The following is a 25789-nucleotide window of genomic DNA, read 5'->3' as shown; positions in this document are numbered from 1 at the left end:
AAAAAGAAAAAAAAAAAAAAAAAAAAAAAAAAAAAAAAAAAAAAAAAAAAAAAAAAAAAAAAAAAAAAAAAAAAAAAAAAAAAAAAAAAAAAAAAAAAACTCATCACACTTTGCTTGTTATAGTCTTCCTCCAATGCTCTTGGATGATAGCAGAGGAAAATTAGCAATGAGGTAGATCTTTGTTGACTATTCTATTTGCTTATTGGATTAAATGATTCTATTTGACAGGGGCACCTGGGTGGCTTAGTTGGTTAAGCATCCAACTTTGGCTCAGGTCACAATGTCATGGTTTGTGAGTTCAAGCCCTATGTCAGGCTCTGTGCTGACAGCTCAGAGCCCGGAGCCTGCTTCAGATTCTGTGTCTCCCTCTCTCTCTGCCCCTTCCCTGCTCACGCTCTGTCTCTCAAAACAAAATAAGTGTTAAAGAAAATTATTCTATATGGCAAATTCTGTTAATGCAACATATCACCAGACCAAAATTTCTTTATTTCAAAAAGGTTCTCAGTCTTGGTGGCCCAACTTCTGTCAGCAATAGTGTGGTGGCGGGAGAACGCAGTTCCTCACTTATTTATTTATTTAAAGTAGGCTCCACACCCAACACTGGACTTGAACTCATGACCCTGAGATCAAGAGTCACATGCTCTACCAACTGAGCCAGCCAGCCACCCCAAAAGGCAGTTCTTCAAAGTCAGCCAGGCTCAATATAAATCCTGACTTGCCAGTTATGGGCTACGTGACCTCCTATGATTCAAGTCTTTTAGCCCGTTTTTTCATCTGCTGCGTTCTGGTAATGACATCGATAATCTCCTAGTGTAATGGAATGGATGGGGGACGTTTATATAGTGTAAGGTGACACAGTGTGGCACTTCTGACACAGGAAATAGGCTCTTCCTTTTCTTCTCCTTCCTACATCATTTGATACAACAAAATTCATACATAACAAAAACCATCTTGAAAATCCGAGGGGGGACATTCTATACTTTTCAGATGTTTGGGTTTCTATAGCATGAAGAGCCTTGTACACATGATACATGCATGAGCACACATTTTTCAGATGCCTCTTCGTAGTGTGTGATATTAAAACTTCACCTTATCACTCTGGTCTCAGCTCATCAATTCTCTCTTTCGAGAGCCCTCCTTCTGTGCTCATTTTCAAGCAGTCCTTTCGCTGCTTTCCCATTGTGACCCAGTAGCCATCTACGAATAGGAGATGCACAGAGAAAATGTAATTGGCTATGAAGGTGTTGCATCTTTTAAAAGCCGGAAGCACTTTCTAAGGGTGGGGAGTTGCCACTCGCCCATTCTGCTCTTTGGCCGGGCCCTTACCATTGTGGTGTCCCTGTCCCCCATCCCAGCCCTCTGCAGCCTGTCTGCCTGCACCCCTCCACCCCCTGCGACCCTACTCTGCCACTCATTCAGATAACATAGGGTGACTAGCTCCAGCCTCTGCTGTTCTGAACTTTGGAAGAGGCAGAAATTGTCATGAATTTCTGATGTCTGGCAGGATGGATCCCTACCAGTGCTTTAAAACTTTTTCACACTCTCTAGAGTTCAGAGAAAGACAAAAACAAAAGCGCTTGCAAGTCTGCGTCCCTTTGCCTTCACAGTCACCTCTCATGATGTGCAGTCAGAGAGGGCTGAAGGGCAGGATAGGGGTGGGGCCTGCTTACTCTAAGTTCAAGTACTTGAGAATTTAAAGTTGCAGACCCTCTCCAAGCTCTGCTTCAGGCCTGTCCACTAGATTTCCTTAGTTTACTACAGTAACAAGGTAGGATATCAGCCCTAAAAATATCCACTGACAGAAATCTATTAAGCAACAATGGCTTTGCTTTTCATGCCTGAGAGACAGTATTGCATCATGTTCCAAAGCTAAGTTTTAGAGGAAGACCTTGATTTAAAAGTGTGTCGCCTAGGGAAAGTTGCTTCATCTCTTTGAATATCAGTTTCTTAACTGTGTAAAATGAGGATAGAATACCTTCCTCAGGGGGTTGGTGGATAGAATGAAGTAATATAGGAGAAATGCTCACAGTATTACCCGACACATAGTAAGTGTTCAATAAATAGTGTACAGTAACAGCAACAATAATGTCAACAATTTCACGACAGGAATCCTTTCATTTTGTCTAAGCAGCTACGAAGGCAGGTACAAAGGGCCTGGGACACTCTGAAGCTACAATTCCATGCACGGGTGGTGAGATCAAGCTATCCTATCTCCATGGCAACCAGATGTCTCTATTATCTTGTCCAGGGCCAGGTAGGCTGTATGTGAGGAGACAAAACTGAATCTCACACAAAAACTCTGCTTTTCAGTATATTCACTGGCAATACTCCAGACAGAGATGCCCTCAAGCTTCTGATATCATGTGACCTTTGAATTCATAGTCTCAGGGGCGCCTGGGTGGCTCAGTCGGTTAAGTGCCTACCTCTTGACTTCAGCTCGGGTCATGATCTCACGGTTCGTGGGTTCAAGCCCTGAGTCTGGCTCTGCACTGACAGCACAGAGGCTGATTGGGATTCCATCTCTCTCCGTCTCTCTCTGCCCCTCCCCTGTTCTCACGCTGTCTCAAAAATAAATAAATAAACAGTAAAAAACTTCGTAGTTTCAGTCATAAAAGTACCTTCTGAAATACTGACCATCTCAGATATGTTTTCACTTTTGGTAATTTCCCAGATGTTTCCTTGAGATAAAAAGAAGCAAAACAACCAAAGCTTTTCTACTGAAGATATCTTGATGTCTGTCATTTAGTCCATTTTTCTGTCACTAACAAAGGAGAGATTCGATCAGGAAGTATGTGGTTGAAAAAAACAAAACATTTTGAGCTTAAGTGAAATGTGGGTAGTGCTCTATTTTGTCAGTGGTTTGGGATATAAAATAAAACAAACCTTTCTCAGGGTAAGAGGGCCGGTATTCTAGAGAAAGGAGTGAAAGGGAAAATGTTGGGTGTGAGGGCCCTGGGCTTAAGACACAGGCATGAACGGAAAGCCGGGATGAAGCAAAAGTCTTTGGAATTCCAGGTCTGTAAATTGGCAGGTCTGTGACCTAGGGCAATGCACTAGAATATTCTATGCTACATTGTATAACAGTCTGTAGAGTGCATTCTGTGTTTCATTACCTAACACTCTATTGAATGCATTCTGTGCTTCATTTTATAATAATCTGGACAATGGGACCATAACTATAAGACAGTTGTTACAGTGGCTATGAAAGAGGTAGCAGGTGCAAAAAGCTCTTTGTAAAACAGCACTTTGCAAAGTACTCTGCAGATGTCATAGGAACAACAATAGTAATAAGAATTGTTATGTTTTGGGGAGCCATCTGAGTAATTCTTCCAAAGCACAATTCTTCCAGGAGGAGCATACACTGAGTTGGCCTTTGGCTGATGTGGAGTTCAGGCTCTGGGGATAACACAAGATATTTTATAAAATTTACAAGAAATCACAAATTTAGGTAAATAGGAGGGGGAGGAATGCTGTAAAAATTAATAGGGCCAAAGGGAATAGTCTCTAATGATCAAATTGCCTACTCCCCCTCCCATCCCCCCCAAAACACTCATAATATTTGATATAAAAATGACATGTCAACAAATAGCTGCATTAAAAAGGAACAGTTCTGGGGCACCTGAGTGGCTCAGTTGGTTAAACATCCGACTTTGGCTCAGGTCATGATCTCACAGTTTGTGAGTTCAAGCCCCATGTCGGGCTCTGTGCTGACAGCTCAGAGCCTGGATCCTGCTTTGGATTCTGTGTCTCCCTCTCTCTCTCTGCCCCTCCCCTGCTTGCTCTCTCTTTCTCTCTCTGTCTCTCAAAAATAAATAAACATTAAAAAGGAACAGTTCTTCCAACATTGCTTAGGTTGAAGCTAAGTAGATTTTATTCATTCATTCATTTATTTTAAGTAGGCTTTTTTTTTTAATTTACCTATTTCTTCATTTATTTTTAAATGCTTATTTATTTTTGAGAGAGAGATACAGAATGAGCAGGAGGGGCAGAGAGAGGGAGACGGAGGGTCTAAAGTGGGCTCTGTGCTGTTGGATCAAACTCATGATCTTCGAGATCATGATCTGAGCCGAAGTCAGATGCTTAACTGACCGAGCCACCCAGATGCCCCATTATTTTGAGTAGGTTTCCAAACATAACTTGGAGAGGAGATAGAAAATAATTTTTCATATGCTGTATAAATAGAATTGATAATTTGATTGGTTTTGAGTAACTGAGTAGAAACGTTGAGACTGGCAGATCTAACATTACCGCAGTAAGTGCTAGTTGGGGTGTCTATTTTCTTGAATAGAAGTTTGCTTCTGAAGAGAAAGAAAGAGTCCAGGGCGCTTAATAAACAGGCTCCAGGATGCCCCTTTTTGAGTTTGGAGCAGGAAGCAAAGCTGGGTCACAGGCAGATGATCTTTGAGGGAGTTGCTGGGGAACTGGCCTTGGAAATAGCCAGGTGACAAGAGAAAAAATCCAAGGGAGACCTTGTCAGGTGGGAGGCAGCAGGGGGTGGAGGAGCTGTTCTCTGCAATAGGCAGGGGAGCTGATGGCTGAAGGGAGGCCAAGAAAACATTTTTCTTTGCTTTGTCTGTGGCAGAGGCAGCTCTGAGCACAAATGCGTTCCGGAATCTTTGTCTCCACAGGCAAAGGGAATCCCTGCCTCTCTGCTCTGCCCCACTCATTCAACTCCAAGTTTTCCAGATCTTTCCACTCCCTTACGCGCTTGCTCTCTGAAGGGCAAAACTCTAGCTCATCTGATAAATGAAGTCATTGCATTTTTTAGAATTCTTGCTAACGTTTCTTTCCTCTAGAGTTAACACAAATGAATCTTAAAAGAGGGTCTCTGTAAAGTCGGCCTTCGAATACGTGTCTAAAATTGGGAACTGGCAACACTGAGAATAGACCTAGCCTGGCAGCAAACATCGTTCCGTGGCCCTCGAATAGAATCGTAATAAGTCCCAGGAAGGGAAGAACGACATTTTATACTTTAACTGTGCGGGTGCGGAATTGTGCTGAGTGCTTTTTACACATGACCTTCATTCCATTTTACAGATTTGGAGATGGAGGTGAAGTTCAGACAGGCTGGTAACCTGCCAGAGGTGGATGCAACAGTATTTTCCGTCTGACATATTCTTCTAGAACAGGTCAGCGAACTTTTCGATGCAGAGTAGTAAATATTTTAGGCTTTGTGGACCATGCGGTCTCTGGTCCCACACACAGAACTCTGCCATTGTGGGAAAGGCAGAGACCACCTGTAAATGAGTGGGCATGGCTGTCTTGGAGATGTGAGCTAGATTTGGTCCATCCCGTTCTGGAGCTTTGCCACTCCCTGTCAAGAGTCTAGCTCCCCCTCCCTTTGAATCCGGGGTGGGGAGAGGCGGTGTATGATTTGTTTGTGATCAAGGGAGTGTGAAGGAAGTGACACTATATGACCTCTGAGGCTAGATCAGAAAATGTGATGCAATTTCTACCTCACTCCCTGGGGCAGCCGCCTGCCCGAGGGCCGAGCCACCACAGAGGCGGTCCAGCTGTCCTGAGGCTGCCACAGGTAAGGAAGCCCACCTCAGCCATGTGGAAGGATCACACAGAGAAGCCTTGAGACTCTAAGAGGAGAGAGCCAGAGACGCTGAACCAGCCCTGGGTTGTGCTGGCCCTCCACCAGACTGTAGGCTGGGAGAGACCCTGAACCAGAACCCCCAGCACAAGATCTTCCCAAATTCCTGGACCATAGAAACCGAGGAATAACAAGATGATTGCTATTGTCTTAAGGTACTAAATTTTCGGGTGATTTGTTACACGGAAATAAATAGAAAATTGCCCCCAAACTAGTGAGCGGCATATATGGGGTTAACCTAGGTTGGCCTGCCGCCACCCCCCCCCCCATGTGTTTTTTCCATTACATGATTGCTTCCAGCAGCCTTTTTGGGGGGGAAAAGGGAGTTGTGCTAAAATATATATAACACAAAATTTACCATGTTAACCATTTTTAAGTGAGCAGTTCAATATGTACATTCACATTGTTGTACAACCAGTCTCCAGAACTTTCATCTTGCAGAACTGAAACTCTGTACCCATAAAACAATAGCTGCCCATTCTTTCCTCTCCCCCAGCCCCTGGCAACAGCCATTCTACTTTCTGCCTGTATGAATTTGACCACTCAAAGTCCACCATGTAACTGGAAACATACAGTATTTGTCTCTTTGGTGACTGGCTTATTTCATTTAGTGTGTGTGTGTGTGTGTGTGTGTGTATTTATATATTTATATATTTTAAGCCTATACTGGTTAGTGAGTCTGACCAGCAAATAACAAAGGTTTGTCAAGGAAAAATGTCAGAGATTTTAGGTCCTATAAGCCACAGATGCAACATGTCCCAGGAGGGACCCTGTAGTGGCACTTCCTCTAACAATGACAATTCAGTGTCCTGCCTGTAAAGGGCTTTGAAGAAAGAAGAATCCACCAATCAAGAACAAGACAAGGCTGTTTGGTTTGTTTCATCTTGTGGGCTGTTTGACTTCCCTCTCAGAGCCATGCCTTGAGAATGAAATCACTTTCTGTCACACAGCCCTTTCAGAGCATCAAACACAAACACTCACTGTCTGCTCCTTTATTTCTTCTGTATCTGTAGACTTGGTGGAATTCTGTGAGCATCTGTGAATTATGTATGAAGCAAAAAACCTTCTGCAGGGGACTGGGTCTGGGGAAGGTGGGCCTTACGTGGTGCTGCTTGCTTATGCAGACTAACACTGAACCTTTAGGGGCTACTGTGACCTTCTCTGCCTTCCTCCCATCTCTGACCTAAGACGAAAAGGCAGCGCTGGGCTGAGTGCACACTCTTAAAGCCAACGGCCTGGCCTTCCTCTCCCCCGCACTCACCCTAATTCTACCTAGCCCACCTGTGGCACCAAGATAGACTGGAAGCAATCTTCTGCAATCTCCCAGGGCCCCGTCCACTGTTATGGGCTGAATTGTGTCTCCTACCCCCACCCCCAAATTCATATGTTGAAGTCCTAACTCAGTATATTAGGACAAATGTATTGTGGAGATAGGATCTCTAAAGAGGTGATTAAGTTAAAATGAGATCATTAGGCTCGGCCCCAATCCAGTAAGACTGGTGTCCTAAGAAGGGAGAGAGGCACCAGAGGCACATGGTCACGGAGGAAGGACCATGTGAGGACACAGGGCGAACATGGCCGTGTGCAAGCCAAGGAGAGAAACCTCCGAAGAAACAACCTGCCACACCTTGAGCTTGGACTTCCAGCCGCCAGCACTGTAAGAATATTTCTATTGTTTAAGCCACCCCATCTGTGGTACTTGGTTACGGTAGCTTCAGCAAATTAATACAGCAACCAACAGAAGTTTCACAGCCTTGAGGTTGGGACCTCAGCCCAGAAATTCTGAAGGTAATAATCAAAAACTCAAAAGGAAAGAAAGCCTTATAATTCAGTTCCTCTTTCTGCATCTCTCATAAGTGGCCTGCTGGCAGGTTTGGAAGGTGGTGCTGGAGAGACTGAGCCTGGAGTGAGCAAGTGGGGCCCAGTGGGGCCACTGAGGCTCCTGGCTCGGAAGAGGAGGGACTGTGGCTCTAGATTTCAGGAAGTTTGCCAAACATGGGGAGACTTAGCAGGTGTGTTTGGGGCATGGGCTCAGAGGCCCATCTGGAGGGGCAATTCACTAACTCCTTCCCTCTTCTCCCTCATTACCGGCGAAGTAAGAAGGACTGCATCCTGCAAATCCGGATACGGTTTTGTTTTTTCTTTTGTGGGAAGGGTGATACAGGATCGGAGGGACACCTGCTGTTCAAGCAGGTGGAGGGAGGGTGGGGCAGGAGACAGAATAATGGCCTCTAAATTCTGAATCTGGGAAATCTGTGAATGTGTTACCTTACACAGCAGTGTGAGCTTTGCAGACCTGATTATGTTAAGGATCTTAAAATGGCAAGATTATCCTGGATTATCGAGGTGGCCCCAATGTAATCACAAGGGTCCTTATAAGAGGGAGGGAGGAGGGTCAGAGCCAGAGAAGGAGAAGGTGGTGGAAGCAGAGATAGGGGAAGAAGGGAGGGGGAGGGGGAGAGAGAGAGGGGTGGTGGGGAGTGAAAGTTTCAAGAAGCTATATCCCACTGGTTCTGAAGACGCTGTGGCCACAAGGCCAGGAATAAAGCAGCCAAGCATCCTGGAAAAGGCAAGGGAATGGATTCTCCCCTAGAGCCTTCATAACGGAGTGCAACCCTGCTCATCCATGAAAACAATTTTTTTCTTAATGTTTATTTTTGAGAGAGAGAGAGAGAAGCAGAGTGTGAGTGGGGGAGCGGGAGAGGGAGAAGGAGGCACAGGAACTGAACCAGGCCCCAGGGTCTCAGCACAGAGCCCTATGTGGGGCTTGAACTCACGAGCCATGAGATCATGATCTGAGCCGAAGTTGGACACCTTAACCAATGGGGCCTCCCAGGCACTCCTTGCCTCCCCGCTTCAGACTTCTGACCTCACAGCTACCAGATGAGTGGTGTAGTTTTAAGCCATGAAGTTTAGGGTAACTTGTTACAGCAGCAACAGGAAACCAGGACAGGCGGTGAGGATGAAAGTCCTGGAGAACAGCAGCTGTCATATGTAAATAGGCAGCGGTAAGTGCCCAGAAGTGAAATGACAAAGCTAAAGCTTCCATCCCCTAAAATAGCGGTTCTCAAAGGTGGTCTCCTAAACCCAGTGTTAGCGGCACCTGGAATTGTGGGTCAAACTCTCAGGCCGCGCAGCCCAGACCTAGTGATGGTGAAACTGCTTGTAGTGGCCCTTCAAGCTGTGGTTACACAGATGCCTCAGGTGACTCCAATGCCCGCTGAGGTTCCCCTTAAAAATAAGTGACCTGGGCTGGTTCTTCGTGAGTGAAGAGTACCTGGGGGCCCTCAAAGGTAGGTGTGTTCCTACTGAATCTACACTTACACTAGTTATTCCATGATTTGTGCTTGGCTTGGAATCTAGGAATGATGGGCAAAGTGACCCCCCCCAAGATGGGTTATGAAGGCTGACGCAGGAGGAGGGGGTGCAGAGTTCAGTCTCCGTGTCCCTACAAGTCCCCACCGCCGTTACACAGTCCTGTGCCTGTGGGAAAGACTGAGAGTAAGGTTAGATTGTGGTGACAGAGCCGTGAACTGCCGCATACACTTGTCCCAGCTTGAGGCAGCGGGCGGGGTGGTTAGTTCTACCGACTCCTTGCTGAGGCGATCCTAAACTGGCTGATTGGAAAAGTACTCGCTTCTGAAAGCCTGTGTGAGGTCATCCCTTCCAGCCACAGCTTAAAGCTTTGGAATCACACAGCCATTGCAGACACCTAGATCTGCCTCCTATTAGCTGGGTGATCTTGGGTGCTTAATCTCTCTGAGACTCAGTCTTCCTTATTATAAAAGGATATGCTAAAGTACTTCTTAGAGCTGTTGAGAAGTTTCTGAAATCATGTATGTAAAAGTCCTAGGGCAGGGCTCAGAACAAAGTAAATGCTTAGTACTATTGTTACTTACTGCCATTCGTTCTAGTTAATGTTGTTAATTGCAAGAACAGCTGTTATTTACACCAGCCCTGATTTTAATCTTCTATTTCCAGGCTTCGTCCCATAAGGGATCCAGTTCACAAGTTCATCCTTAGAAGGGATTCAGCCCATTTTCAGTTCTGCTAACAACACCTCTCTCAGAGGTTCTTTAAGGCTCTGGTGTAGGAAAAGTCACCTGTAACAAGAGGCTGCTTCTCAGTGCCTCCCAGCTGATGGGAGTTTTCCCAGCAGCCTGGTGCTCAGCCTGAGACGTGGCTGGCCCTCAGCTGGGTGATCCCATTCCCCGGTCACTGTCTGATTCAGGCGGCTCTGGTATTTTTCCTCCCTTCTCGCAGGGCGGCCTCCAGAGCACCAGACAGCTGCCGCCACATCCCGCTGCTTCAGAAGCGGAAGTAAGGCGCATTTAGGACCTTTCTGGGTGAGTGACAGCATTTAAGATGAGATTAACAAAATGCCAGCGCTTCAGGGAATCCAGACTTTCCCTGTCACCTCTTCTCCACCTTTCTCATGACACAGAAAATGAGCCAGGCTGAGGTCACTCTGTGTAATCGGGTCATGCCAGCCTTGTCTGTGAGACAGTGGCGCTGGTGACCTGGGTGTGAAGGGCCCTTTGTGAGTGGGGGTCTCAGATGCGCGGCCACGGAGTGAGCCTGTATGGGACTGGCCACTTTGTGCTTGACTGTGCCATTGAGCATGTGGGTGGGGCTCTGAATGCATCGCTCTGGGCATTGGTCCCCTGATGGCAGATGCTCAGGGAGCTTCTGGAATCTCAAAGGAAACAGTCTGGCAGACAGAGCTGCGGGTTCATTTTCTCGGAGCGGGTCAGCGCTTGGGAGCGTGCTCACTTACCACCTGAATCCCATGGACTTTAAGGTCTACTTTTCTTAGAGGGGAAAAGATGATTTATTTTACCTCCATAGAAACAGTTTAATTTTTCAAGACTCAAGATGTCCCCAAATGTCATGGTAAAGACTAATTTTACAAGAACAGGGCAAACTAACAGATTAAGAATATCCTGCCACCTTTTAACCCAAGGGAGGGATTGGTCATGATATTATACCTGATTTAGGCCATATGCACCTAAGGGTGTCTGTTATGGGCTGAATGTTTGTGTCCTCCCTAAATTCATATGTTGAAAGTCTAAACCCCTAACAAGAGGGTGTTTACAGGTGGGGCCTTTGGAAGGTGAGTAGGGTTACATGAGGTCATGAGGATAGGGATCCTCATGACGGAATTAGTGCCCTTAGAAGAAGAGATGCCAGTCTCTCTCTCCTCTCTCTCTCTCTCACCACATATAAAGGTTATGTGAGGACATAACAAGAAGGCCACTATCTGCAGCCCAAGAAGTGAGCCCTCACTAGACACTGACCTTTCTGGCAGTTTGATCTTGGACTTCCCACACTCCAGAACTGTGAGAAGCAAATGTCTGTTGTAAGCCACCCAGACTATGACATTTTGTTATAGCAGCCCCCAAAGACTAAGACAGTACCTCAAGAGCAAAATAATCTTGGGGGCACCTGGGTGGCTCAGTTGGTTAAGCATCCGACTTTGGCTCCAGTCACGATCTCACGGTTTGTGAGTTTGAGCCCTATGTTGGGCTCTCTGCTGTCAGCAAAGAACCTTCGTTAGATCCTCTATCCCCTTCTCTCTCTGCCCCTCTGCGGCTCCTGTTTGCTCTCTTTCTCTCAAAAAAAAAAAAAAAAAAAAAAGCAAAATAATCAAAACTCTAAGAAATAGACCACAAAGACCCAGCCAGCTCTCACTGAACGCTCCTCCCCATACTAAAAGGCAAAATTATGGTCTTTCACAAATGCTCACAGAAGCAAAATGTACCCACCACGTGCACAGAATATACAAAAGGGAATAACCGAAGCAAGAAGCACTTGAATGTGCCCAGCGCCCACCTCACAGAACTTTTCCCTCCACCTAGATGGGGTTCTTGGCCGTGGTTGTTAGTGACCTGCTTCCCAAAAGAGATGGTTCTTCGTTTATCTCTCCCAAGATGAACTTCCTCCTTCACTTCCTCCTTCGTGGAAATCTAGCTCTAACCATTATATGTCTGATTGTATGCTTTCCAAATTCTACAAGGATCCAGAAGTTATCTAGGAATGGACGTATTCCACCTATTGGCTTTGTGGCCAAGACCTGTAAGCCGTTGTGTTGGCATTTTGTCATCATACCCTGTTAGAGGCTGCATGTGTGTTTGGGTCTGAGTGGGTCGTGGTGGTGGAGAGAGACCACCGTCAAGTCAAGCGTTTGCCGTGGAGCTGCTGGGCACGTGTAATGTTCCTCAAGGTGGAGCCACACACATGCCAGAAAAAAACCATCGGAGGCTGAATTAGCAATTATTTTTAGGAGATTAGATTTGGAGCAGCTGCAAGGATTCCTAATACAAAATAGTTCACTTTAAGGCAGTGAAACCAAAAGCATAAATTTTAATTCCGAGGGACAGAGCATAGATTAATGGTTGCCTCAGTTTGGGGGTAGGGGGCGGAGAGTAACTGGGGTCTTGAAAATGTTCCAAAGTTGAATTGTGGGTAAAGGCTGCACAAGTCTGTGAATATACCAAAAAAACAAAACATCTAATTACGTACTTCAAATGGGTGAATTTTATGGTATGTGAGTTCTATATCAAGCTGTTAAACATTTAATTCTGAGAGAATTACATGGTCTATAAAAATAGCCCTAATATTTTATTAGCGTTAGTAACTTTTTTTTTTTTTTTAGCCAATTATTTCTGGTGTGTGCTGACTCATACTTTAGGTTATATATGCTCTTGGGAAGGGTGGACTGGAGAAGATACTAGGGCTTCAGACAAGGACTGGGTCCCAGGCATGAAAATGCAGGGAGTGGATTTGCTGCATGCACATGTTCTTCACTCTTTCACTGTTTCCCCTTGCAGAGCCGTGTTTGAGCATGTGTGGTTCCTCCTACCCTATCTCTAGCGTCATTCCTCAGTGTTCTAGAGCCCTTGAGAACATCCAGCTGATTCTCCAACAGGAGGGCATAACAGAATCTTCAGGGCAAAAAAGGAGATAGGAGGTAGTTTTTGGGTTTTGTAATTTGAAAAAGCGCAGTTTGCCTCATAATGTATTTATTTCGCAATTATTCTATTGAGGCTCTCCTTTCTCTCTGTGTAATATACTTAAAGAATAATTACAGGGGTGCCTGGATGGCTCAGTCAGTTGAGAGTCCTACTCTTGATTTTGTCTTGGGTCATGATCTCCTGAATCTCGTGAAACTGAGCCCTGCATTGGGCTCCATGCTGAGTGTGGAGCCTGCTTAAGGTTCTCTTAGTTGGTTAACTTGTCTGAGTTTTGATTTCAGCTCAGGTCATGATTTCATGGTGTGTGAGACTGAGCCCCGCACTGGGCTCTGTGCTGACAGTACAGAGCCTGCTTGGGATTCTCTATCTCTCTCTGTCCCTCCCCCACATGTGTTCTCTCTCTTTCTCTCTCAAAAAATAAAAAAATAAAAATAAAAAATAAAAAAAGATTCTCTCTCTTTCCCTCTGCCCCTCTCTCCTGGTCATGTGTTCTCTCTCTTTAAAGAAAAAAAAAATCTATATATACAAAAAAGAATAATTACAACCCACTATCCAGGTTCATGATATGGAATGCTATCAGCACCCTAAAAGTTCACAGCTCCCTCTACATCTATTCCCCACTATAAACCTCTCCTTTGCCCTGAAATAACTACTTTTTCAAATCTCCTAATCATTAAAAAAAATTTTTTTTTAATGTTTTATCCATTTCTAGGAGAGAGAGAGAGAGAGAGACAGCGTGAGCAGGGGAGGGTCAGAGAGAGAGGGAGTCACAGACTGAAACAGGCTCCAGGCTCTGAGCTGGCAGTCAGCACAGAGCCCGACGCGGGGCTGGAACCCACGAACCATGAGATCATGACCTAAGCGAAAGTTGGACGCTCAACCGACTAAGCCACCCAGGCGCCCCTCTCCTAATCATTTTTAGTTTCTTGTTCCCTGTAGATATTCTAAAGCTTATCTTTTATTTATTTATAGATAGCCTGTATATGTAGAACTATATTTACATAACAACACCTGAATCCCACAAACTTTAAGATTTACCTCTCTTAGAAAGGAAAAGCCTATTTATTTTCATTCTAATAATTTAACATCTTCATCCTCGGCACAACTGTTCCCATCACCCCCATGCGGCCTTGCTTCCTCGTGTGCTTAGTCGCTTTTGACAGTGAGGAGAACACTTTCTTTGGAAAATTATTTTGTAAAGTTATTTGTGGCCTAGAAAAGTACTCCTTTTCTGTAAAGGATTGTCATTGAAGTATTCCTAGCTTGAGGTCCCTTGAACCAAACACTCAGTTGATGCAGCTTTGGGCCTGGATGTGAAGGAAGCCCGTGTATGGTTACACATTCTCATGAATGGCTAACGCTCCTCTATGCTAGTACTGAGAGGGGACGTTTTTTGGGTGTATATACGTTTTATTTTGTTTTCTTTAGAGTGGAGGGATGGGAAGTAGAAATGTAGGGATATACGTACCTCCTTGTTCATTCTTACCTATAGAGTGTAAACTTTTGGGATACCAGTTTTACAGGATAGTTTTATTACTAGATCTCTCCCTGGGAAGGCTGGGGCTCTAATATCTGACCATTTCTTCCAACTCTAGGATACTATCAAAATCTAAACTTCTGGGGCACCTGGGTGGCTCAGTCGGTTAAGTGTCTGATTTTGGCTCAGGTCATGATCTTGAGGTTTGTGGGTTCGAGCCCCGTGTCAGGCTCTTTGCTGACAGCTCCGAGCCTGGAGCCTGTTTCAGATTCTGTGTCTCCCTCTCTCTGTCCCTCCTCTTCCTCTCTCTCCCTCCCTCCCTTCCTCTCTCTCTCTCTCTCAAAAATAAGTAAACATTAAAAAAAAATCTTGAAAACAAACAAAAAAACCCTTAGACTTGTGATCAGCCCGATTCAGCAAATACCCTCGGTGCAGAAGCTGCTTTAGTTACCTCTCTAACTTCCTGCTTTCTAGTAACTCCTTATTAACTCATTAGATCTGTGACGTTTTGAAGGATCTATATGTATACTTCTATATGTATATATCCTGCCATAGTACTAGGTGTGAAGCCCTACAAGAATATAATTTTAAATTTGTAAAATGAAATCTCTATTGGTTTATATATTACAGTGATTGAAAGTAAAGCCTGAGTAAATCCTTTTAGCTTGAAGTGCTGCGTGGATGACTCTTCCTGTGATTGAGGGTGGAGAACAGAGGGGAGTAAGGAAAGGGGTCTGCTTTGCATAGTTCCTTTAGAGGAGTTTATCAGAATTTCTGAGTGGAAGGACATGATTTATGCCAAGGGCGATTATGTATATGTATGTATATAAAGTATATCAAAAGATGGTTTGGATTTTTAAGAAGTTTAGAAACATGATTCCATTCCATTTAGTCCTGTTTTCTGAAACTTCGTTGAAGTTGTAATTCTACGAATTCTACAATGGAAAGGCTCTTTTACATTTTGGGCCTTTGACTATTTAGATAATCTGTTGAAAGCTATAGATGCTTTTCTCTGGAAATAATTGACACATGTACACATATACAAATTTTGATTATAATTTCAGATGGTCAAAGGGCCCTTTAAAGCCTATTCATTGGCCTAGATTAAGAACTTCAGCTCTAAAATTACCAAATACTACTTGACTTTACATAAAGGGGTAAGTTAAATAACTTATGGCCATCCATAAAAGTAGAATCTTATGCAGATATAAAAAAGGAAATAATTTGGAGCACCTGGCTGGTGATTCTTGATCTCAGGATTGTGAGTGGAAGTCCCAGGCTGAGGGTAGAGCTTACTTAAAAAAAAAAAGGTGGGGGGAAATAACTCTCTATTTATACTAATGTAGACAGATACTAAAGATACAACGTCAAGTGATAAAACAAGTTGTGGAACAGATTAGAATGATTTTGTTTGTGTATATATTATATAACTATGATTCCATTGGTGTACACACATTGAAAAAAAAATCTGCAGGGATCCACAAAAACTTAGATATTGTTACTGGATGACTATTGTGGAGAATTTTTTCTTTCTATTTAAATTCTTTTTAAGTTTATTTATTTATTTTCAGAGAACGACAGAGAGAGTGAGAGGTTTAGGGGTGGAGAGAGAATCCCAAACAGGCTCCACACTGTCAGCACAGAGCCTGATGTGAGGCTCGAACTTACAAACAGCAAATTTATGACCTGAGCGGAAACCAAGAGTTGGACAGTCAACCGAGTGAGCCACCCAGGTGCCCTGAGGCTTTTTCTTTAAACCAAGTAATATTTAGACCTTCCTTCTACCATAAACTTGTATTTCTTGTATATATTAAGAAAAAAAAACTAAGTTAAAAAAGATGAATCATTCTTCTAAAATATAATGTTTTGGGGCAGCTGGGTGGCTCAGCAGGTTGAATATCTGACTCTTGATTTTGACTCAGGTCATGATCCCAGGGTTGGGGGATCCAGGTCCTCTTTGGGCTCTGCACTGAGCATAGAGCCTGCTTGGGAGTCTCTCTCTTTCTGCCCTTCTCCTCTGCTCTCTCTTGTCCCCTCTCTCTCAATTAAAAAAAATAAAAAATAAAAATAAAAAATCTTTTATAGCCTTTATAATCTACTATAAAGAAGAAAACAGATATTATGTATTTATTGTTATCCAAATGAGATCCTTTCCTATAATTTAAAACTTTGATCTCCTTTTGTTTTCCAAAAGGTTAAAAGACATTTTTGGATTTTCCTTCTTGACTTGACTCTTCATTATCCAATGACCTTGGGTTTGCTTCTCTTCTTCACATTTTCAATTTCTTGTTTATGTGTAATGCCCTAGCATTCGATGAATAAAACTCAGACATATGTAAATTGTAAATTACATTGAGAATATTACTTGAATTTCTACATGAATTCCTTTATTTCATGACCTACTAAGTCATTCATAATGGTTTTTATACAAAATGTTCCATGGATTGTTAACTCAAATTATGCTGTTAAAGTCAACTACATGAAATGAGGTAATTAGAAAGCTACCATGTTCTTACATAATGATCTTTGTCTCAAATACTAAGGGACTGTATCTGTCCTATGTTTGCACAGATGGATTTACTGGCAGTGAATAAAATAATTCTAATCTTTACCAGATATTAAATTTCTCACCTGCTATTTCAGCTTAATTATATCCTAAAGCAGAGCAGATTTTCTAACTGTATTTCTGATATAAAGCATTTTGGGTAACATGAGAAAAGAGACCCTTTTCCTGGCTTCTGTCAGAGTGGGGTTTGGACTGAAGTAGAGAAATGGGGATAATAATCACAGAGATAACTACAATAAAAGCCAATTATTCTAGCCTGTTGATTAGAGAAAGTTTCATAGACAAATTATTCAAGACTCTGGTTACCTATCCCATTTTTATTAATTAAAAAAATTTTTTTATTAAGTAATCTCTGTGCCCAGTGTAGGGCTTGAACTCATGACCCTGAGATCAAAAGTTGTATACTTTACTGACTGAATCAGCCAGATACCCCATTGTCTCACTTTGTTAATGAAAGGGTCTCCATTTTCTTGGAAGTTTTCAGACTTCTACCACAATGCATTCATTCACACATGAGCACTGACCTCTCCTGTGCAGAGGGTAGATGATTGGCTGAGGATAACCTCTTGGAGATGTGAGAATCTTCCTGGGATGTACCTTGATGGGGATTCCCTCCAACAGATGGCCACCACCTCCATCTTGCATTTGGTTATTTGCTGACAACTTTTCTATGTTCAACTTAACTCTTATTGAATCAAACCACCTTACATTTAATTCTAACCTTCAAAAATAAAGAAATTGGTAATATCCGATTTGTAACCCCACTTTCCTCTCCCTCATATCTATGTTTAAATAGTTGTCTATGTCGTGAATCCAATCTTCTTCATCCTACAGATTGCCTTAGTCTTGACAGGGTCTTCCATAATAATCATGGGGTTTTCTCTGTTTTTGTATTATGAATTATCTCTCTGTTTTTAATGTTTTATTTATTTTTTGAGAGGGAGAGACCGAGACAGAGAGCTTGAGCGGGGGAGGGGCAGAGAGCGAGGAGGGCGGAGAATCCAAACTGGGTTTTGTGCTGACAGCAGCTAGCCCAATGTGGGGCCAAAGTTGGATGCTCAATCGACTTAGCCAGCCAAGTACCCCTGATTTATTTATTTAAAAAATTTTTCAATATTTATTTATTTCTGAGAGAGATAGAGGGAGACAGGATTCAAAGCAGGCTCCATGCTGTCAGTGCAAAGCCTGACACTGGGCTGGAACTCATGAACTGTGAGCACAGAGCCTAACATGGGGCTTGAATTTGTGAACCATGAGATCAAGATCTGAGCTGAAGTCAGACGCTTAACCAACTGAGCCACCCAGGAGCAAACCTGAATTCTCCTTTAAAGAGGTAACTTGATCATTGTGTTCACTAGTTTAAAGATCTTCAATGGCTCCTCACTTCCTAAGGATGAAGTCCAGACTCTGTGTTGGGATTTTTATAACTTAATCCATTCTCTTCTGCTTCTTCCTACCCTCTCCCGGCACACCTTTTGCTTCTTTCTCTTGTTTGTTTTCCTGCTTGCAGCTTGGCACATGCTGTTCCCTGTACCTGTAAGTTTTGCCATTTCTTTATCTGGCAAACTCATACTCATCTTTTAAACTTCATATCTGTTATCATCCTTTCTATAAACATTCCTGAATTAATCTACTCTGTCCCTATCCTCTCTTAACCTTTAGAAGGTGCTTCTCATATCTTTTATCACTATACTGTAATTATAGGTTCCTGTCTTCCCAAGAGAGCAGACCCCATGTCTTGACCATCTCCTACTCCAGTACCTCCACAGTGCCTGGCTCAATACAATAGTTTTTCACTTATATGTTGTATATCCAAATCCAGTTCATATGCCTTTCTTTAAAAAAAAATTTAAAACTTTTTTTAATGTTTTGTTTATTTTTGAGAGAGACAGATAGAGACATCATGAGCAGGGGAGGGCCAGAGAAAGAGGGAGACACAGAATCTGAAGACAGGCTCCAGGCTTTGAGCTAGCTGTCAGCACAGAGCTTGACACGGGGCTTGAACCCACGAACCGTGAGATCATGACCTGAGCTGAAGTTGGATGCTTAACTGACTGAGCCACCCAGGCGCCCCTAAAAAAATTTTTTAACATTTATTCATGTTTGAGAGAGAAGAGAGAGACAAGAGTGTGAGCTGGGAGGAGCACAGAGGGAGAGGAAGACACAGAATCTGAAGCAGGCTCCAGGCTCTGAGCTGTTAGCACAAAGCCTATGTGGGGCTCAAACCCATGAACTGTGAGATCATGACTTGAGCCAAAGTGGGGCACTTATCTGACTGAGCCACCCAGGCACCCCAAGTTCATATGTCTTTCTAAGGTGATGGATCTTTCCCTAAGAACAAAACTGGACTATTATAAAATGGACCCCAGGTGAACCTGATTACCTAATGGGCAGCTGAGATACCCTGTCTTTATTATTATTGTTTTATAATTTTGTATGTGTGTGTTTATGGATATTTATAGGGGTAGTCATAAAGCAAGAATGAGGCAAAGGCTAATCAAAGAATTTCACTTCTTCCTAATTTTAAGCCCCCTACTCCAGTAATATAAAATTGACAAGATGCAGATTCTAGAAAATTCTCCATCCAGAGTCTTTCTTCTTGTCTTATAGAAATAGGTCTAGTTTATTGGGTAGAGGTAGCCACACTTCTTCTGGAACCACATTCTCATATCTATGATTTGGATTACTCTTTTAAAAATGTTGTTTCTAGGGGTACCTGAGTGGCTCAGTTGGTTAAGTGTCCAACTTCAGCTCAGGTCATGATCTCACAGTTTGTGAGTTCAAGCCCTGCATTGGGCTCATTGCTGACAGCTCAGAGCCTGGAGCCTGCTTGAGATTGTGTTGCGCTCTCTCTCTGCCCCTCCCCTGCTCTCACTCTGTCTCTGTCAAAAATAAATAAGACATTTTAAAAAATGTTGTTTCTAGTTCTTTAAAAAATGTATTAATAATGAAGAATTGTGGTAAAGATCAACCGTAGTTGTTAAAATGACTGACCTACCTGACCCTTATGTTATGCTGACACTTCAAATATTTTCGACTCACAAATCAACTGGTGTTTCACTATCTATTTTGTTTGTGTTTCTGCTAGACTGCTTTTTTTTCCCTTTCATCTCGTGATCTCATACTTCCGCTTTCTTCTCTCAGTCACATTGATGTGCATTTCACTGCTCTGAATATCATCTTGTTAATGAACTAATTTTGTGCTTTCTAAAGATGACAGTGACTCTTCTATTAATCTCACATTTTTAGAAGTGGGAGAATTGAAAGAATAATATCAAGCCCTTCAGGCATTGTATATTTGCTGTTTTTAACATCAGTAAGATGTTCTATTCCATCAGTACTTGATACTGTCAGTATTTGATTCCTGTATTATCAAGAGAACAGCTCTAAATGAGTCTCCTTGTAGCATAAAGTTTGCCAAGTTGCTAAAATTGTCACATCAGCTTATGATATCAAAGTGGTTATTAGCTCGGCAGCAGTGGTTGTAGAATTTGTCATTCATTTGATCTATTTTATCTCCATATTCAGTAATAACCCCACAAGAACTTAAAAACTGATGTGGACTGTAGTTTTGGTTCCCTAGTGTAGCTTTCTGCTGTCGTTGGTTTCAAATAGAGAAGTTTCCCAAGCTGTGGCCCATGGCCTGGCTGCTCTGTGTGCAGAGGGGCCCACACAAAAAGCACAGGAAGATCATGAATGGTGCTGTCTTGTGGAAACAGCACAAGGTCATGGACGTCACAGGACTAGAATTTTGTGTGGGAAGCACAGCCTCGTTGCTTAAAATCTCACAGGAGGGATTGCGACAGAGCCAGTTTAACATAGTGTCTACCGTTGTAACCCAGGCAAGGAGCCTCTTAAGTTGTGGATGCATGTGATGATGAAGCATCAGTTTGATGAAGATAAGAGATATATCATTTGACATGATTGCACTGTCACTATTCATAGAATTGCCTTTTAGTTTTTAATTAGGCTTCGTACTCAGCATGGAGCCTAATGCGAGGCTTGAATCCACTAATTTAGACACTTAAGTGACTGAACCATCCAGGTACCCTAAGAGTTGCCTTTTATTTTATTTTTTTTAAAGTTTATTCACTTTGAGAAAGAGCACATAAGCAGGGGAGGGACAGAGAGAGAGAGAGAGAGAGAGAGAGAGAATCCCAAGAAGCCTTCACAATGTCAGTGCAGAGCCTGACATGGGCTCGACCCCATGAACTGTGAGATCATAACCTGAGTTGAAACCAAAAGTCGGACTTTTAACTGACTGAGCCACCCAGGTGCCTCAAGAGTTGCCTTTTAAATTGATTAGCCAGGATGCCTGGGTGGCTCAGTCGGTTAAGTGTCCGACTTAAGCTCAGATCATGATCTCTCAATCTGTGAGTTTGAGCCCCATGTCAGGCTCTGTGCTGGCAGCTCAGAGCCTGGAGCCTGCTTCAAATTCTGTCTCTCTCTCTCTCTCTGCCCCTCCCCTGCTCATGTTCTTTCTCTCAAAAATAGATAAACATTAAAAAAAATTTAAATTGATTAGCCTAAGGAGATAGATTACATGATAGCTCTTCTTTTTTTGTACCCCTTGAAGCTCTTAAGATAGTAATGTCTTGTGTGCAATAGACGCTTAATAAATATTTGTTAACAAAAATAGGCACAAAGAAAGAAATGGCATAACTTGGCAAAAAAGTCCTGTATAAGGCCTGCTCTGGGCCCAGAGCCATACGGCCCCGTTCTCAAAGCCAACGGGCTCTTCCTCCAAGCCTCCCACCAAAATCCTTGATATCTGGGCCAACCAATGCAAAATGGCCCACTCCCATGATCAAAACCAGATTCCTTTCTAATGTGCAATACTAGGATAGGATCTTCAAAAGCCCTTTAAAGTAACCAGAAAAGTTAGGAGCCGCCATGGCAGGAAACAGCAGTGCACCCCTTAACTAGGGTCTGAACTGACTGCTTGGCTGAAAAAGTAATGGAGATTGAGAAGGATCCCAAACTGAGGAGAACCTAGCACATGGAGGGGGTGAGTAGTCAGACCCAGTCATGTTCCCCAGGCAGCATTCTCCACTGAGGACATGTTGGTGGGGAGGGCCCTGAGCGGCACCCACGCCTGCGTTCCTCCAACACTGATGTGCACATAAAAGGACCTTTCCCAGCTGAGTGCCAAGTCGTGACCACCACTGAGAGCAGAGCACCCTCACAGTGTCCTTTGCTTTGCAATAAACCCTTATGTCCCAAATAGGTCTTAAACCCCATATGTTTTCCTAATAGGTCTACTGTTACTGTGACTAGTGTGATCATCATTTATTGAGTGTATGCAACGTGCCATACATTAACTATTGTCATGTCAACTGTGAGGAAAGAGAAGTTAGTTAACTTGTCCACAGTCACACAGCTAGTAAATAGGAGAGCCAGGGTTGAAACCCCGGCAGTTAGACTCCAGAACTGAACTCTTACCAACTACCCTACACTGAAACATACCCTTCATGAAGCACAGTCAACATGATTCCACAGGTGTTCTGTAAAAGTAAGACTGTGTTTCTACATAATACTACCCTGTGCAGGGGCGCCTGGGTGGCTCAGTCGGTTAAGTGTCCGACTTCAGCTCAGGTCATGATCTCAAGGTTCATGGGTTCCAGCCCCACACTGGGCTCTGCACTGATGGTGCCGAAACTTCTCGGGATTCTGTCTTTCCCTCTCTCTCTGCCCCTCCCCGACCTGTGCGTGCTCTTTCTCTCTCTCCCTCTCAAAATAAATTAAAAAAAATACTACTCTGTGCATATATATGTAGACATTATTTATACATAGATATTATTAATTATAATTATATTATGTATCATATATTAAAAAATAGTTATTAATGTATATTAGTAAAGATTCTAGGGGTAGTTGTTTTATAAAAATAAGATAATGTACAGCATATAGATGTATATATACATGTTATATATACATACATGTATATTATACATCACACCAGTATATTATATACAAGTGACGCTTGAACAAGGGTTTGAACTGTGCAGGTCCACATACATGCAGATTTATTTTGGATAAATACAATGCGGTACTGGAAATGTATTTTCTCTTCTTGATGGTTTTTTAAGTAACATTTTCTTTCCTCTAGCTTACTTCATTGTAAGAATATAGTATATAACACATAGAACATACAAAATTTGTGTTAATTATCTGCTTATATTATTGGTAACACTTCCAGTCAGCAGTAGCTGTGAGTAGTTAAGTTTTGGGGGAGTCAAAAGTTATATGCAGCTTTTTGACTATGTGGGAGTTCGGTGCCCCCACACTCCACATTGTTCAAGGTATTCCTTACATATTGGTCCTCTATGGTATCTGTAGTAAGTTGGTTTTTCTACACGGAGCAACAAATTCATGGTAGCAAATATTACACTTCACTCTAGAGATAAGAAGTGTTTTCACCCCCTTGTAGAACTTAACCCCACAGCAATCCCGTAAGAACATAGAATAGGTATTACTGTTGTGTCCTATGCACCATGGATGCGAGGCTTCGGTTTACGAGACTTTCAAGAGGATAATAAAATATTTGAGTCTAGAAAAAAGAATTACTGGCACTACACCATGAATAAAAATTGCAAAATCAAAATTAACAAAAAATTAATGAAACGGTGTTATAAGTGACTGTTATGTTAGAATCACTAAGTGTTCAATGTACTATGAACAGACTTCCACTACATTTGAAAACACTTTGTGGATTAGGAATTTTTCATTCTGTGAGAAATTCTGAAGTATGTACATATGCCAGGGAATCACAGCTAATCATAAACAAAATGAGTTTCACGTACATAATTTTATTTTATTTAAAAAAAATTTTTTTTAATGTTTAATTTTGAGAGAGAGAGCAAGAGTGGGTGAATGGCAGAGAGAGAGGGAGACAGAGAATGCAAAGCAGGCTCCATGTTGTTGACGCAGAGCCTGATGTGGGGCTCGAACACATGAACCATGAGATCATGAGTTGCAATCAAAAGTCCGATGCTTAAAACTACTGAGCCACCCAGGGGCCTTTAATTTTAATTATAGATAAAATTTTTCAAAATGTTTACAAAAAACTCACTAATGGCAATGAGGACCAGTGTAAAATGTTTGAAACATACAGGGTGGCCGAGTCCTGGGCCTGTGAAGTTTCTAAATTGCCTGATTACCTCCGTGCAGAATTAGGACACCTGAGCGCAAAGGAAGTGATTTGCCCAAGGCAAGCGGGTAAGTATGGAAGTGAAACCCAAAAGCTCACCTTCAGGGCATGGTGCTCCTTTTGTTCAGTTTCTTCAGGGGACAGTCTCCACGAGCATCTAGATCCCCTTCTTAAATAGGACCAGCCAGACCAGTGCCTGGCACTGGTAGACATACCTTCTGGATTATGTTCCCTTGTTTATGCTCACTGTAATTATTTACAAAAACTCACTGAATGTTGTGAGGTTGTGCCTGGAAGCGGCTGGTACTATATGTAAACTTGGAGATTTCCCTGTGTGCCGTATCCCTCGGACAGTTTATAACAAACTGAAATAAAACCGCTGTTAGCCTGTCTGGAGATGCAGACATATAGAAAAGGAGGGTAATGTCACAGATGGCTTCAAGGGTTTGATCGTTACTCAGTCCTGGGTTTGAAATTCTATGATTTCAAGGTAGTAACTTCTCCATGCCTCGGTTTTTTTCTTTATAAAACCAGATGACGGGCGCCTGGGTGGATCAGTCGGTTAAGCGTCCGACTTCGGCTCAGGTCATGATCTCACGGTTCATGGGTTCGAGCCTCATGTCGGGCTCTGTGCTGACAGCCCAGAGCCTGGAGCCTGCTTTGGATGCTGTGTCTCCCTGTCTCTCTGCCCTTCCCCTGCTTGCTCTCTCTCTCTCTCTCAAAAACAAATAAACATTAAAACATTTTTTGGGGGGGGAAAACCCCAGATGATAATAAATGTAGCTACTGAGTTACTGTGAAGATTTAATGAGATAATATATGTGTCCTCTGCTTGCTAGGACTATGAACAGATTATAAAGTGCTTAACAAATGTTAGCTCTTTGTATTATGACTTGCCTTCCTATCTTATCAATAGTCTAATTATCTCATTTAAGCCTCTAATCTTCTGGAGTGATAAGTGGCTTTCACCCCATTTTACAGATGAGGCAGTGTGGTTCAGAGAGAGTCACTTTCTTTCAATTACATCACAGCCAAGAAGTCATGGCTACTGAGTTTGAAACTAGGAATGTCTTTTTTACTATTCTATATTTTCTTCCAATAGGGCGTGTTCCCAACTCATTGGTAGGAGTTCATATTTGAGGAGGCAATCTATAAAATCAATAATGGGATACAGAGGCTTGAAAGGAAATTAAAACTATTTCCTGACAGGCATATATTCATCAAAGACTGTGCTCCACTGAGCTGTATCCAGTAGCCTTCTGTTTTCATCTATGCATACATGTTCATTTAGACTAGGAAATACCTGGGGCACCTACCTGGGTGCCTCAGACAGTTAAGCATCTGATTCTGGATTTTGGCTCAGGTCATGGTCTCATGGTTCCTGAGATTGAGCCCCGAGTGAAGCCCTGCATTGGGCTCTGTGCTGACAGCATGGAAACTGCTTGGGAATCTCTCTCTTTCTCTCTCTCTCTCTTTCCTCTCTCTACCCCTTCCTGGCTCATGTTTTCTCTCTTTCTCTCTCAAAATTAATAGATAAACTCAAAAAGAATTTGAATCTATTTTAGTGTTTATTTTTGAGAGAGAGAAAGAGAGAGAGAGAGAGAGAGAGAGAGAGAGAGAGAACATGAGTGAGGGAGGGACAGAGAGAGAGGGAGACACAGAATCCAAAGCAGACTCCATCCAGGCTCTGAGCTGTCTGCACAGAGCCCAACATGGGGCTTGACCCCATGAACCATGAGATCATGACCTGAGCGGAAGCCAGAAGCTTAACCAACTGAGCCACGCAGGCGTCCCAAGAACTTGAATTTCTAAAAATAAAACAAAACTGGGAAATACTTGAACATCCATACGTATCTCCAAAACATTTTAGGTCCCTAAAGTGTTGGGACTGGCATCTGCTTTTGCATTTCATTGATGTATTATTGTAAAAGTGCTTTGGCTTTTTTGTCCGTGAAACCAAACAAAAGTCATATGTATGTTCTTTCAACTTAAAGCATTCGTGACTTCAACAGAACTGTTATAT

At 42.7% G+C, this 25789-nt stretch overlaps 1 protein-coding gene across 4 annotated transcripts in view; it reads right to left on the bottom strand.

Annotated features, from left to right (window-relative positions):
- The window catches only part of DLGAP1 (DLG associated protein 1), a 331657-nt gene that overhangs the window by 87113 nt on the left and 218755 nt on the right, over window positions 1–25789 (bottom strand). The window lies entirely within an intron of this gene.

The sequence above is a fragment of the Hyaena hyaena genome, unplaced genomic scaffold, assembly GCF_003009895.1.
Source record: "Hyaena hyaena isolate Hyena2069 unplaced genomic scaffold, ASM300989v1 scaffold_222, whole genome shotgun sequence".
NCBI lineage: Eukaryota > Metazoa > Chordata > Mammalia > Carnivora > Hyaenidae > Hyaena > Hyaena hyaena.
Note: the sequence above shows the minus strand (reverse complement) of the source record. Positions and strands in the feature narration are given on the sequence as shown.